The sequence below is a fragment of the Lutra lutra genome, chromosome 4 (assembly GCF_902655055.1).
Source record: "Lutra lutra chromosome 4, mLutLut1.2, whole genome shotgun sequence".
Classification (NCBI taxonomy): Eukaryota; Metazoa; Chordata; class Mammalia; order Carnivora; family Mustelidae; genus Lutra; species Lutra lutra.
Window position 1 is genome coordinate 96,235,734 of NC_062281.1, and position 15,129 is coordinate 96,250,862.

A 15,129-nucleotide genomic window follows, 5' to 3' on the forward strand; every position below is an offset into this window, starting at 1 on the left:
ACTTAATTAACATAGATTACCTCACATAGATAATATGTGTGTATGTGTAGCACAAATGCTTAAGATCAGTTCCCTTTGCAAATTTCAGGTACATAATATAGTATTATTACTTATAGGCCCCATGCTGTACATTAGATCCTCAGAGCTTACTCATAGGGCATACCTGAAGCTCTGTACCCTCAGGCCTACATAGACATGTCTTTTATGTTGGATTTATACTCAGGATTGGAACTGCAGAATCACAGAATATATACACATTAAGCTTTAAATATACTGCCAAATAGTTTACTCAAGTGGTATATCAATTTGTATACCAACCAGTGATATGAGACTTCCAGTTGCTCCACATCCTTGCCAATATTGGTATTATTGGTCTTTTTAATTTAAAAAAATGGGTGTGTATTTCATTATGATTTCAATTTACATTTTTCTGATGATTAGTGATGTCGAGCAACTTTTTATATGCTATTGGCCATGTGATGCCCTTTTAGTGAAGTGTCTGTTCAAGTCTTTGGCCCATTTGCAGAGAGTTGTCTTATCTTAGTGATCTGTAAGAGTTCCTTACATATTCTGGGTATAAGTCCTTTGCCCAATATATATATTACAAATATCTCCTCCCAGTCTGTGACTTTCTTTTCATTCTCTGAATGTTATCTTTTGACAAACAGAAATATTTAAGTTTAAAAAAGTCTAATTTATTAATCTTATCTTTTAGGACTTGGGCCTTCTTATGTCCTGTTTAAGAAGTCTGCCTGGTCTAAGTTCACAGAGATAATCACCTTTGTTTTCTTCTAGGAACTTGATTGCTACCTTCATAATTAGGTCTATGATTCATCTCAAATTAACTTTTTCTGCAGTTAAAGGTCAAGATGTATTTTTTTCCCATTTGGATATCCAATTAGCTCAGTACCAGTGCCAAGCAGTTTTGTTGAATGAATGAATGAATGAATGAATATTTGTTGAATGAAAAATTCATTTTAGAGAACAAAGCAACCACTAAGAATCCAGAATGTCCAGAAAAACCCAGAACACATGATCACAATAAACTTAATGCAAAATTTGGTATTACATTGACTCTTGGACCATTTCTATTTTTTTCAGTATCTGGTGAATACCATTAGCATTAGTAGCTTCAGGGTAGAACACAGTTCAGAAATTCTTATCTAGAAGTTGATCTGGCATGGTTTGGTTCTGCCTTTGTGGAGGTAAAATTTTGTTCAGCTTCCTGACCGGTAGGTAACTTTGACCATTAGGGTGGGGGGAGAACCAAGAACCAGAAAAGAAATTAATTATTCCTAAGTGTGTGTATGTGTATGTATATATGTATATGTATATATGTATATGTATATGCATATGTGTGTGTATATATACACACACATATATAGTCCCCTTTTTATTCCTGGGGCATTACTTGATTTTTCTCAAATTTTGTTTCTAATTTTGTTTGTTTGTTTTGTTTCATAAAAGTGTTCTTTCTATCTCATAAAATTCTGGCATCCTAGAGCTGGAAGGAGTCTCAGGAAGTCATTGCCCATTGGACACAGAACCAGATACTGAAACTTTCCAAGATTACTGGAGCCTCCTTGCCAAATTCCAGCTCCTGCCAGTACACATCCAATCAAAATGGTTTAAAAACATTTACATTCTGAGTGGTTCACTTATCTAGACCTACAAAAGCCATGGAAAGAGCAGAGGGAGGAAATCATTTTTAAAATGCAGGTGTGCCTCTCTTGTGGCCATGACCCTGAAAATGTTTTATGTCTCAATAGAATCTTGTTTTATTTTTTTTAAGATTTTATTTATTTGTTTGAGAGAGAGAGAGAATGAGAGAGAGAAAGTGAGCATGAGAATGGGGAGGGTCAGAGGGAGAAGCAGACTCCCTGCCAAGCAGGGAGCCCGATGCAGGACTCAATCCCAGGATTCCAGGATCATGACCTGAGTCAAAGGCAGTTGCTTAACCAACTGAGCGACCCAGGTGCCCCAAATCTTATTTTAAATACTTAGGGAAAGAAAGACATTCTATCATCAATTATTTTTATAAGACAAAAAGAAAAAAACCCACTTCTATTTAGTGCCCAGAGACCCTCATTTATTAGTTTCTTAAGTTTTTGTAGTACCTTATCTCAAGGTGGATTATCATGATAAATGTTTATTAAACTACCCACCTCTAACTATCTTACTTAAAATGATTTTTATGGATGCCTGAGTGGTTCAGTTGGTTAAGCGTCTGCCTTTGGCTCAGGCCATGATCCCCGGGTCCTGACATCGAGTCCCACATCAGGTTCCCTGCTCAGTGGGGAGCCTGCTTCTTCCTCTCCCTCTGCTGTTCACCCTCCAATATGTGCTCTCTGGCTCACTCTCTCGCTGTCAAATAAATCTTTTAAAAAAATGATTTTTAAGGAAAGTTTTGATTGTGCATATGGACATAGAGGAAAGTACACAAATCATAAAAGCACAGCTCAATGAACTGTCACAAACTGAATACACCTTGGTCACTAGCCTGTAGATTGAGAAACAAAGGAGCACCACAGCAACATTGTCTACATCCTATCGAGTCTCTGGTGAGGCCAAGGCATGACTTGGCTCCCCACTTCCCACCTAGAACTTTGCCTCTTCTTGGGCTCCCTCAGGCCAATGTTTTTGGGGAGTGTTTCAGAAAGAGAACCGGGTTTGGAGTAAGAAGGTGTAAAATTTATTTAGAGCAAAGCACAGGAGGAGTGGACCTGAGACTAGTCAGATCTGATGGGCAGGGAGGAGGGAACTGGCTGCGTCTTTGGGCAGTGATCTTACAGCAGGCTCAAGCATAGCATGGCTGTGGAGGCCCTGGGAAACTGAGGCAGTATGAGAAGAGTAAGATAGGGGCCTAGAAGGAGGGAGAAAGTGATGTTGGCACTGTCAGAGAAGGGAAGATGCCACATGTGAGGAGTGCTGATTTTAGCTCTCTGAGCTGGTGTCTCTAGACCCCCTTCCTGCCCACCTCCTTGACGGTGTCCCTGGGGAAAGGAGGTAGGGTTTAGTCAGATGGCTTGTGTCCCCATCAGATGGGTCAAACTCTCTGAGTTTTAGCTTCCAAATCCAAAAAAGGGAAGGGTAATTAGCCTCTCTGCTTCATGGAAGTGTGCCCCAGTCAAACGAGGCAGTGAATACACATGAAAACAGTTGTCTTTTTACAATACTTCTCTTTCTTTGCCAACCATGGGCCCTTTCTCACTTTACCGTCAGGATGACTTGGCAAGCAAGTCGGACGAGAACAGAGGAGGGGAAATTCTCAACCCCTTGTTGTGGCTCCCTTCACCTCTGGGGCCCCAGATTTCTTATCTGAGGATTAACGTTTTCAAATCCTCCTTCAGGGAAAAGGGATTCCGTGAAAGTGTAAATTGTTAGCTGATCATTTCATATCTCCTGACCAACCATGTCCACTCTGAAGCTGACTTACATTTAGATCCCGGATGTCTCTTTCACCAGCTGTTGTAAAGCCTGAAACTTCCGGCACTGGCGTCCATGCCTCTTGGGACAGAGATTCCCACCATTCCCACATAGTTTGCCAGAAGAAGAGGACCCCCACCTGCTAGGAACAGTTAACTCACCAGCCTGCTGTAGTTCTCAGTTCAAACATTGGTCTCCCAGTCCTCACATCAGCCTGGATTTTCAGTTGTAAGCATCCAAAAATGATTCTGGAAGATTTAAGCAAGATGGAGTTGATTTGAAAGATACTGGGGAGCCCACAGAAGGCTGGCTAGAGATCTTTGCCATTTGGCTCTGCTACCAGAAACGGAGCTTGAAGATCATACTCCAGGGAAGATGCCATGAAGTTATCACAGGCCATGACTGCCTCTGGAAACCGGATATAATTGCTACCACCACCGCGGCCGTCACTCATTGATAACTGGAGTCTTTACACCTCTGCTTCTTCCCTCCATGAGCTTCTGATTCAAAATATTGGTGGGAGCATCTGATTGGCAGAGCCCGGATCATGGGTCCAAGTTCTGGTTGCAAAGATGGCTCAGAAACAGATGATGGGATCTTCTCAGCTTTGATTCTGGTGAGTGGGATCTACCTCTTAACATAGGGGATTCTCCAAACAGAGGAAGGATGTTCAGATGCTGGTTGGCCAGAACTAGTACCCCTTCCTCACAGCCCTCACACCCATCTCTTGTGAGTGGTGTTTGAACAAATCAGCATCCTTTAATCCATCTAGCTCTGGGACACAGACAAGTTTCTGAAGCCTACAAGTCGGAGGACCAGGAAGTAGATTCTTGAGAATCTTCAAGGACAGAGGCCATCCAATTCATACAACCCTGCCGGTGTTCTCTGCTCTTGGCCAGGTGATACTTTTTCCTCTTCAGAATTCTTACAATGGGCCCTGCGTGGATGTTTGGTGGAATAATGAAAAGAAAAGAAAAAAGAAAAGAAAGAAAGAGGTGTTGGATAACATCTGTCCCCACCCCCATGTTTCAGTTTTCATCCCTGACTCTGTGATGTGTTAGCCACAGCTCTGTGCCTCAGTTTACCTGCCTATTAAAAATAAATAAATAAAAGAACCTGGCCTAGCTTACCTGTTGCGCCTATAGCTCCAGCAGTGGCGTGACAGAGGTAACGGGTGTGTGGCGGCGCTGCCCAGCACTTCATGGGGTTGGCTGCATATAATGACAGTGTCCCAGGGCTGGTGCTTGTGTAACAGGCAGATTTACCGAGAGGGGATGACTGTTTGCTCAGCAGCCTAGAAGTCTATAATTAGACTGTCACAACATCAGCAAAAGTACAGGATCAATGTAATCAGAGAAGAAATGGAAAAGAACACAGCATCAGTCAAAGCCTCCAGTGGGTCCCCGTGGTTTCCGGAGCCTAATCGCCCAGGCGGATTCAATGTCCCGCTTGTGGGTTTCCTCCTGGTGATGACCAGGTTGGTTTGGGCCTCTGCTGACTGGCCCCCTGAGCCACCCAACTCTCCCCGCCCTCGTCCTCCTCCCTTCCTCTGCTCACTGAGTCTTCGGGATGAGAGCCCAAAGGAGGCAGGACTTGTAGCCAAAACTTAGTGGCCAAGGCGCTTCCGTTCATCGTAATTGTATGTGTGTGGGAGTGTAGGAGGGCCAGCTTCTCTGAGATGGGATTCCTGGGGCCCATGTGGCCCTCCTGGGAATTTGCATTTAGCTAATCCTCCCAGTGATTCTATGCATGCTGAAGCTGGAAGGCCACCAGGCTGAGCCATGCTCCTGTCCCACAGTAGACTTGTCCTCTTGCTTCTACTGTGCACCTGGTGTGACCCTCGAAGTCAGGATGGCAGTGAGATGGAGGCAGCCAAGGTCAAAGGGCCACCTCAAAGCCAAGGAATGATAATGGGCCTCTTATTTTCTTTTTAATCACATTAAGAATTCCAAACTGCAGACATGTTTATCTCATTAATCCTCATGACATCTGATCTAGGGGGTAATGACCAGTGTCTTTAGTTTCCTTCAACCAAAGTGGATCGGGGCCCAGATCTACCCTCAAAGGATCTGGATCTAGTCTCCCCTTCTAGTCTCCCCTGAGCCCGAATCCTCTTAGGTAGAAACAACTCAATTTCATAAATGTGTGATCTTTTATTTCTTACAGTTTTTTTTAACAGAAATAATGCATGCTGTATAAAAATCAGAAACTATAGAGAAGCAGAAGGAAGAGATAAATCATTACTAACCACACAGCAACCATCCTGTTAACGCTCTGTGTTTATCCTTCCCCACCAGCGTGCGTGTACACACTCTCACACGCACATATTTGGACAGCGAGGAGAGGACTACCTGACAGGAACCGTAGCTTCTAGATGAATGGTGATCTGCGGCCAGCAGGGAAGGAGCCAGAGGGAAAAGACCTGGCTGCTTATTCCCTGTGCCTGCTGATCTCCTGCTTGTGTCTCCCCGTGGCCAAGCTCAAGCAGAAGGCAGGTCGGTGCCGTCATCCCCTGAACTCAGCCTCCTCAAGACACAGAGTGGGAAGTTGGACGGGAGGAGAGAGGATCTGGATGGGCAAATGGAAGCCGTCCAACATGCTTTCCTATGTGCACTTACGAATACAACAATTCGTTTTCCATTTCTAGAATTCCAGACCCAGATAATGCAGTGTTCTGTTTTAAGTTAATTCTCTCCTTGACCACAGCGAGTGGGTGAGCTGTTATTTTGTGGTGTTGCCCTCAACACAGTGAGTTGAGAGCCCCGGCTGCTAGCTCTGGCTTCTCTACTCGCTCGTTGGAGACAAAGTCAGCTCTACCGTTTATTCAGTCAATAAGGCCTCTTCCCTGATACCAGACGCAGCACTGGGCACCACGGAGGAGTCTGAGGACTGGCTCCTAGAGCTCACAGCCTCACAGGGGCTGAGGGGCACCACATCAGCATCCATGAACCAGGCAGAGACAAGCCCCGGGAGGAAGTTCTGCACTTACGTTAGTGACTTATAAGCTCCTATTTCAGGCCAAGAGTAATTGATATTAATTAGTAATAGTATTACTATTACTTATTATTGCATTGTATTTACTATATCCTGCCGCTGTTCTAAGTGTCTTGTAGCTTATTATTAAATCTTCCAACAGCCGCATGAGGTAAGTGGTATTGTCCCCATTTTATAGCTGAAGAAACTGGGGCATGAGAAGTTTCGATAAGTGAAGCTAGAATTTGAACCCAGACAGTCTGACTCAAAGGCCTATTTTCTCAAAAATCTATGTGTTACTACAGTGAGTCTGGGATCCAAACTACTTCAACATTATTCTAAAGTGTTGTTTGCCTTTTGAACTCTCGTTCCCTCCAGAGTGACACTGGAGTTCCCAGAGGCTGCATGACAGCCTTGACATCAGTCTGAGGCTAATGGAATGTATGCTCTATATTCTTGTGTTGTAAAACTCCCTCAGTTTGAATTTCTAATACAGTAAATACCACAGAAATAACTCACTAAGCAAAAGTTCTTTGGTGTTCTCAAGGGGATCCTAAGGGGTCCTATAAAAGGGTTTTGAGATCAAAAAGTTTGAGAAGCACTGTGTTAATCTTAACCTGAGAGGGGGAATGGTCAGAGTGAAGGATCTCATTGGATTACTGGACCAGATTTATTAGCCCTAGTTTCCTTTCCTAAATCAGAGGACCAGGTAAGGCAGATTCTACACTAGAGAATGACAGAGCGCAGAGGAACCCAGAGTAGTCATCTGGCCCATTTTCTTGACTTTGGGGAAGATGTCTTCAGATGGGCTGGGGGCTTCCCTGCCCCTGGTCCCTTCATGGACTTGTCTGTGGCCAGGGTGGCCCTGCTCATCTTATCCAGAACCCCTGGGCCAAGTCCACCCCAGGTCAGGGCTTGAAATTCGCCAGGAGATTTGAGAATACCCAGTTTGGCCCTAGTAATTGTTATTTGTGAGAGGGAGCGGACATTTAAGGCTTTGCAATTTTCAGTATAGTATAATTTTAATTATCTGTCAAGATAATTAAATGATTGCAATATGGCCTAGTTTTTTCAGTCTATGAAATGGGGAGTAAGTAATAGTAATTACTTTTTAATTAACGGACATTGGGAATTGTAGCAAATGAAGTTTAGCCAATCACGGGGAAAGATTAAAACCTAACTCTAGGGATGGTAGAAAATAATTGATATTCCTTGCTTAAAAGTGAAAAAAATTATTCAGCCATAAAAAAGGATGAGATCTTGCCATTTGTGACAACATGGATGAAGTTAAAGGGTATTAGGCCAAGTGAAAGAAGTCGGACAGACAAATATCATGTGATTTCACTTATATGTAAATCTAAAAAACAAGAGAAATGAATAAACAAACAAAAGAGAAACAGAACCATAAATACAGAGAACAATATAATGGAATTTAATGGTTGCCAGAGGAGGGCAAGTTGGGCATTGGGTCAAATGGGTAAAGGGGAGTGGGAGACACAGACTTCAAGTTATGGAGTGAATAAGTCACAGAAATAAAAGATACAGCACAGAGAATATAGTCAATGGTATTGTAATTAGCACTGCATGGTGACGGATGGTAACTACACTTGTGGTGAGCACAGCATAAAGTATGGACTTTTCAAATCACTATGTTGTATGCCTAAAACTAACGTAACATTGAGTGTCAACTATACTTTAATTAAAAAACTAATAAGCTTTTTTAAAAAGTGGAAAGAAAATAGGAAATGTCTGTATTGCGAATTCTAGGCTGGTGACCAGTATCCATTTCTTCTTCCCTGACTGAGGAACTGCCGCAATGCTTGGGTAGAGTTGATGTGGACAGCTCCAGCATCCCAAAACGATGGGCCCAAGCCAGCAGGGTACTTCCTCCCCCTTGCCCTGGGATCATTTAGGGATGGGATGTTGCTTTAGTGGTTGGAGAAAGGGAAGCAGTGAATGGTCATCTCTGTCTCGGTGAGATCATGGGGAGATGTGAGTCCCGGAAAGGTTACCATTGTTTTGCTGCTTTGAGAGAAGCCAACGTGTCATGATACCCACACACCAGCAAGGGCAGGACCAACAACTCAAGACAACCAGGTCAGAAAGCCACACTGTCATCCAACTTTTCTCTTTAGGAGCCCACAACTCCCTGTGTTTTAGCTAATTTAACTGTATTTTCTGATACTTAGTAACCAACAGATCTGATATAATTAACTTTTTTTACAATTCAAATGCTGTGCAACAGAGAAAAGGGCTGTCGTGTTGACCCAACAAAAAGTGCCAACTCTGACAATTTAAGGACAATTCTGATTTTACATCACCTGTCCTCAAGCTGATCTTCCAAATGACATCTTCATGCCCCACAGTCCCCCTGCTCTACCTTACACACTGGTACGTCCTCCTCTAGTTTTGTTTTTCTTTACAAATAAAACTCTCCTTTCCCTGTTTTATTGTGTAGTGACCAAGCATCAGAAATGTTAGCCTCAACAACCAAATTTTCTCCAGGGTCAAGGAAAACAGAGGCTGGGAGGGCAGCGCCATGTGCATCATAATGCTTTGTTAAGCCAACTGGAGCACCAGTTCTCTGTAGCAGGACAAAAGCAGCAGCGTGAAGGACACGATTCAGCTGCTGGTTTGGAAGCAGGGGCGCCCAGATCAGACAGGCTGGGTTCAAGTCCCAGCTCTGCCTGTTTCTCTGGGAGTTTTATCTGACCTCGCTGAACTTCAGTGTTCTTATCTCAAGATAATAAGATAGTGATAGAGATGTCTGGGTGGCTCAGTTGGTTAGGTGTCTGCCTTTGGCTCAGGTCATGGTCCCAGAGTCCTGGGATGGAGCCCCACACCAGGCTCCCTGCCTCAGCTTCTCCCTCTGCCTGCCACTCCCCTGCTTCTGCTCTTTCTCTCTCTGTCTCTGACAAGTAAATAAGTAAAATCTTAAAAAAAAAAAAGTGATGGTGATAATAAGAGAACCTCTCTCATCGGGGTGTTGTGAGGATTAAATGAGCTAATTCATGTATACTCATGAGTGTGTATGGCAAATGGGAAGTTTTCAAAAAAAAAAAAATGTTAGCTAGAGACAGTCTGAGAGACTTCCTGTCACTGGGACTCTGTGTGCTTTCCTGACAAAGGAGGGGATCCTCTGAAGGGTTTCCAGGGTCCCTTCCAGACTGATGTGCCCAGAACTCACTCACACACAGTGTCCCCAGAAGCACTACAGGGGCTGTCTGTCTCCAGGGCTCTCAGAGAGGACATCCATGTCAGTTTTGTTTTTTATTGTTGTTTTTGTTTTCAGTATAGAAACTGAAACAGAGAAACACATGGCCAGTTCCTGCTGATCATCACATATACAGCACAGGAAGAGGGGGGCCATGAACATGGAGCTCGAGAGTCTACGATACTGTCACCCTGCCCTTGGGCCCTCAGGATGCTCATCCATAAGTAGGGTCAACTCCCCTCCCCACCGCCGTCTCTCCAAGTAACTGTGAGGGTTATATAAAACAACCCATTCAATGTCAGAAAGCCCCTGTCATACCATGGTGCCTTGTCAGTAGCCATTTCCTTCCTCCTTCTGGGGCCACAGGCCACCTCTGCAGTGAGTGGTGGGAAGGAGTTCCACCTGCAGTGACGGCAAAAGAAACTCTCTCTCCGGGCTGTAGATAACAAGGCTTATTTGAATGTTGCTGGGATACTGAGGAGACAGGAAGCTCCCAGGGAGCCCAGACAGGGGAGATGACCTCACAGCTCTGATACCTGGCTGATACCTGGCTGGGGAACTAAAATGTTCCAGGGGCTCACTTTTCTCCCTGCCCTCTTAACAGATATTACTTGATCTCTGATAATAAGACTTTGCTCTTTTCTTTCTAGAGTCTTTTCCTACCACAAATTCCCAACTCAGTTGCTATCTAAAATGTAAACTCCCAGAGAGGAAGTCTGAGAGGCAGGTAGGCACCAGCAACTCTACGTGGGCATGTGTTTTCTCTCTGATGGCTGGGAGGTTGGCCTCCCAGGACCAATGTGCTCAGCTGTGGCCACATGGTGCAATCCCAGGCTACAGGTTCTCCAGGAACAGCAAAGGGGGCCCACCTGCTACAGGGACAGTGGGCTTATCTACAAGCAGCAGTGTGACACAGCAGTATACAGTTATGGGCGTTTTCCTCCCTCCTTTCTCATTGTTCTGTTTTAGACCCACCCATCCAGGCCAAAGACCCTTCCGCATCAAGCTGGTGCCATCCCCAAGCAAAGGGGTTATTGTGCTAATAGAGCCTGGGAGCTGTGATAGCCTGTCTCCCAAAGTCCTTGTTTTTGTATGAAAGAGCCTCAAATAATCACAAGCCTAGTGCTTGCAGACTGTACAGAGAAGATTTTGTAACCACGTGGGCCCCAATCTGTACAAATTAGCTAAAGCAGAGGGCGAGGTGCCTGTCATGACCCAGACCCCAGGGAGCAGACTTCCTACTATGGCTATGGCACTTAGAGGTCTGTTTTGGAGCCATCTTGCTCATATCTGGGCAAGGTGAGACAGCTCCCTCGATCTTGCTGGTGGGGGCTGGGACTACATGAATAACTGAGAGTCACAGCTGAAAGGGAGAGGGAGTGACCTGCTGTAACTGAGGGCCAGAAGATGCCTGGCCATGGTGCTGAGTCAGCCCAGAGTACCTACCTGGGGTTCAGGGTGGCCCCCTTAAGGTGGAAGAGGATCACATCGCAGGGTACCATGTGTCCTGGTGTTAGTTCCCTGGGGGAAGAGGTGTGCCAGTCACACTGGAGACAGCTGAGCTTCTGGGATGGAAGCCCTGCCCTGGGGTCCTGACTGGAAGTGCCAAGAGAGGGCTTTCCATCTGTGGTCATTGTCTGTTGCTTTGGGCCTTGTTCTTCAAACAGCGAGACCATTGGAACCCCGTGGGGGTACTTGGGATATATTCCCATGTCCCAATCCCAGAGCCTTCCATTCCAGGGGTCTTTGATTTTGACAAGTACACCTGATAGTTCTGGCCCAAATGACCAAACACCACACCTAAAGAAACCTGGTGATAAGAGGAAGATTTTGGTGTCAGGTAGGCCTGGATTCGTAGCCCTGCTCTGCCACTTGCTGGTGGTATGGCCCCTGGCAAGCTGTTTCACCTCTCTGTGCCTCCATTTCCTCTTCTTAGAAATGGGAACAGAGAATATCCACGTCATTAGGGCATTTAGGAGAAGAAATGTTAGGAGGTGCTGCTCTCAGTGCACGGGAAGGTGGGAGAGAGTGATAGAGTCTGACCAGAAGCTCACTTGCAGAACTGTATTTGTCAAGGGACACTTTTTACAGGAACAAATGTTAATTCTAATGCCCTGAATTAATTAATTCTAATGCAGCTTAGGGTTTTCCTTTCAGAATCTTCATTGATGAAGACCCTAGCACACCCCCACTCCAACACACTCACACCCGTCTCCTTTCTCTTGCAACTGGACAGGGCCTCTGCCTGGAAGCCCTCGGTGCTCCACTGTTGCCCATCTACTCCCCGTACCCCAAACAGATCACCTGTCAGCAGGAAGTGTGTTTCCTCACTGACATCACAACTGTGTAGACACCCCACGCAGACACCACAAGGACTCTTAGATCTTACACTTCCAGTTTTTCAAGTAGTATTCCAAGAACTAGTATCCACCTACTAGATAAGTAGGATAGTCCATGTGGCCAAAGATCTGGGCTCACTGAGAGGCGGGGTTCTTGGATTTTGACAAGTACCCCTGATCATTCCAACCCAAATGACCAAGGACCACACCTAAAGTCATTTGGTTGGTTTTATACACATTAATGTTTGAGGATGGCAGTTTCATACAGAACACCTTGCAATCCCCAAACCACTAAGCATAATTCAATCTTTGAAGCTTAGAAGGTGACTTTAAAATTGTCCTTTTTCATAATTACAGTTCAGGATAAACCAGCTTCTACCTCATGAAGCTTACAGCCCTGGCGAACACCCAAGAGTGATGTCTGTTCCACACAAAATAAGCTGGGGTACATTGGTGGGATTGCTTCTGAGCCTTGGGGTTCCCAAACACACAGTGAGTTGGGGGGGTTCCCATGCCCTTCTAGTCTGTAGTCTGTATGTCTGGGTGAGGGAATAGGCCTTCATGTTTCTGTAGAATGTGCCTGATTTTGCTTCTGGTTTCACGGGCCCAAGGGCAGTAAGAACCCATCCTTGCTGCCAATGATCCAATACAAAATACAGTTCTATTTGTTCTGCACTGAACAAATTCTCCAGGTCAGCCATCTGAGCAGAGCAGGGTTGGGGGTAACAGAGAAAGCCCAAGATGAGGACGCAGTTCTCAGCCCTAAGAACATTAGGCAAGTCTTTGTAACACTAGGACAGGCAAAGAAAGAGTGGATAGCTCCTCTGGGCACCCACTTCTTTGGCCTGACATGTACCTTTTGCCACCACACTGATGAAGAGTCTCTACTTGTCTTGAGCAGAAGAGGCACAGCTCTGAGGGGTGGCTGAGAGACCACACGTCTATGCCAACTGCTGTGTCCCTTCCCTGTGGTGCGTTCCCAGAAGAGCAAGCCTAGCTTTACAGTGGCTGTCATTTCCAAGGTGGCTTTGGGCAATGGCAGCCAGAGGGCTGGGGTTTTTTGCCACACCTGACCAGCACTCCATGGGCCCCTAGTCACACCGATGTGAGAAAAGGCTCTGAGCAGGGACTACAGAGCTTTGGAGCAAAGCTGACCTAATCATCTGTTGGGTCGGCCTCATCTCCACACTCATCCTTGTGCCTCTTTCTTCCTGGCTGGGTCTGGCCATAGCTGCAGGGAAGTAGCAGCTAACAGGAGGAGAGCCTGCCAAAGTCAGTGATGACAATACTCAGAGCAGTAGCTCATGACAGACCACGAAGTTTTCACTATGTGCTAGCAGCTGTACCAAGGGCTGTTTCCTCCGTAGGATCTTTTGTTTGGAAATAACTGAGGAAAGAGAGGTGAAAGGACTTGTCAAGCCGCGAGCTTAGCAAGCTAGGGAGAAAGGATTCGGGTTCTTGTCATCTTGTTCCAGAGCTGCCCACTGCTGAAGAGCCATGCCTTTCTAGGATGTTTGAGGGCAAGGGGCCTCCTTCCGGCTCCTGGGCAGCTCTGGGGACACCCTCTTTCTACCTGCTTTCTTCAAGCTTGGTGTGTGACCTGAGGAGAGGCAGAATTCTCTTTCAGAAACTTTCCACTGTTTGCCCAGGGACACCTGTTATGTTCCTTTTTCCCCGAAGGTCTTGAGTCCAACAAACTTGGCTCAGAGTTTAAGAAATGCTCCCTACATTGCCACCTGGGAAGGGGGGGTTTGTTAAAAATCATTGCTTGAACCATCTCATGCCTTCTACATCAGAATCTTAAGCAGACAGGAGGGCTCTTTGGAAACCCCATGCAGAGGGAACAGAGCACTAGCTTCAAGATGGAAAGACTGGGGCTGATGTGGAATTCAGCCACCCAGGTAACCTCTCTGGGCCTGGTCTGTAAAGCAGGGTAACCGAAGCTGCCTTTCCTGGGTCCCCGCTTTATTGTGACAGTGAACCGTGATCATGGGTGTGACAGCTTTGTGATGAATTTTAAGAACTAGCTAGCATTTATCGAGCTTTCAGACTAAGGACTCAAGGAGCATCATCTCTGAGCTTTTGGAAGTGCTGAAGGGAGCGCAGAGCCATTAAGGAGTGACCAAGAAACTCACGGTAGAGAAGCAGCAGGGCCCAGGCTGAGTCAGAGCTGTTGACTCCCTTTCCAAGAGCTGCGGTCGGACAAATGCTATGCAGGGATGAGTTGGTGCCGGAGGTCCAGAAAGCAGGATGGAGCCAAAACCCTCTGTAGAAGCATGAGTGCCACCCCGCTTAGAGGGGAGCCGGACACACGTCTCCTGCCCGGAAAGCTGCCGCTTCAGTCGCTAGACATGGCTGTGCCACCTCTCTGCCTGCAGACAGGGAGCACCAGGTGACTCGAATCCTCAGCCAAACCTGAGGACAGTCGTTTTGGCAGCTGCCTCAGTCATGCCTCCTATGGGAAGCCTTCCCAAGGATCAGGGCAGACGCCAGATGGGAACGTGGGCTCCTGTAACAGGAGCACCCCCACCCCTGTTGTCTCTGCCCCCCAACTCCTCCCACTTGAGTCCAGTCCCTGATGGGCAGGCTTGTCCTCCCGGGGGCTTCAGTCCCCACCGAGGGGCTTAGAAACCTCCCTGAGAACACACCTGCAGGCCAAAGGGTTCCCACCGCCCCGCTTCTACTCTTCTGCCAACCCCATTCTGCAACGGAGCTCCTGTGCCTCCATCTTCAAGCATGAGTCCTTCCAGGGACGCCAATTTGTGGAATTAATATTGCTGTATTCATGGGGCGCCTGGGTGTCTCAGAGGGTTAAACCTCTGCCTTCGGCTCAGGTCATGATCCCAGGGTCCTGGGATCGAGCCCCATATCGGGCTCCCTGCTCAGCAGGGAGCCTGCTTCCCCCTCTCCCACTCCCCCTGCTTGCATTCCCTCTATCGCTGTTTCTCTCTCTGTCAAATAAATAAATAAAATATTTTTTAAAAATTACTGTATTCATAATATTAGCTACAAAAAAAGTGTTACAGTTTAACCCAGGACAGACTGCACATCAGCCCCGCGCTGTGCCCTGTGCCAGCATTACCTTAGCGAGTCACCACTACTCGAACATTATTGACTGCACCTGGCCCCCACTCCCCACCCCGGAGCACAAAAGGAAACTGAGGGGCAGAGATACCA

The 15,129-nt window shown here is 46.3% G+C and overlaps 1 long non-coding RNA gene across 2 annotated transcripts; it reads right to left on the reverse strand.

The window, feature by feature from the left end:
- Positions 1-2,335: 2,335 nt before the first annotated feature.
- LOC125098223 (uncharacterized) lies at positions 2,336-14,310 on the reverse strand. 2 transcript variants are annotated; one of them, XR_007126765.1, is made up of 3 exons: positions 14,088-14,310; positions 4,557-4,739; positions 2,336-4,363 (listed from the first exon to the last, which is right to left on the reverse strand). It is a non-coding gene; the product is annotated as an uncharacterized LOC125098223 (long non-coding RNA). The 2 variants fall into 2 exon arrangements; XR_007126766.1 differs by lacking the exon at positions 4,557-4,739 and adding an exon at positions 11,060-11,134 and having other exon boundaries at positions 2,337-4,363.
- Positions 14,311-15,129: the final 819 nt, after the last annotated feature.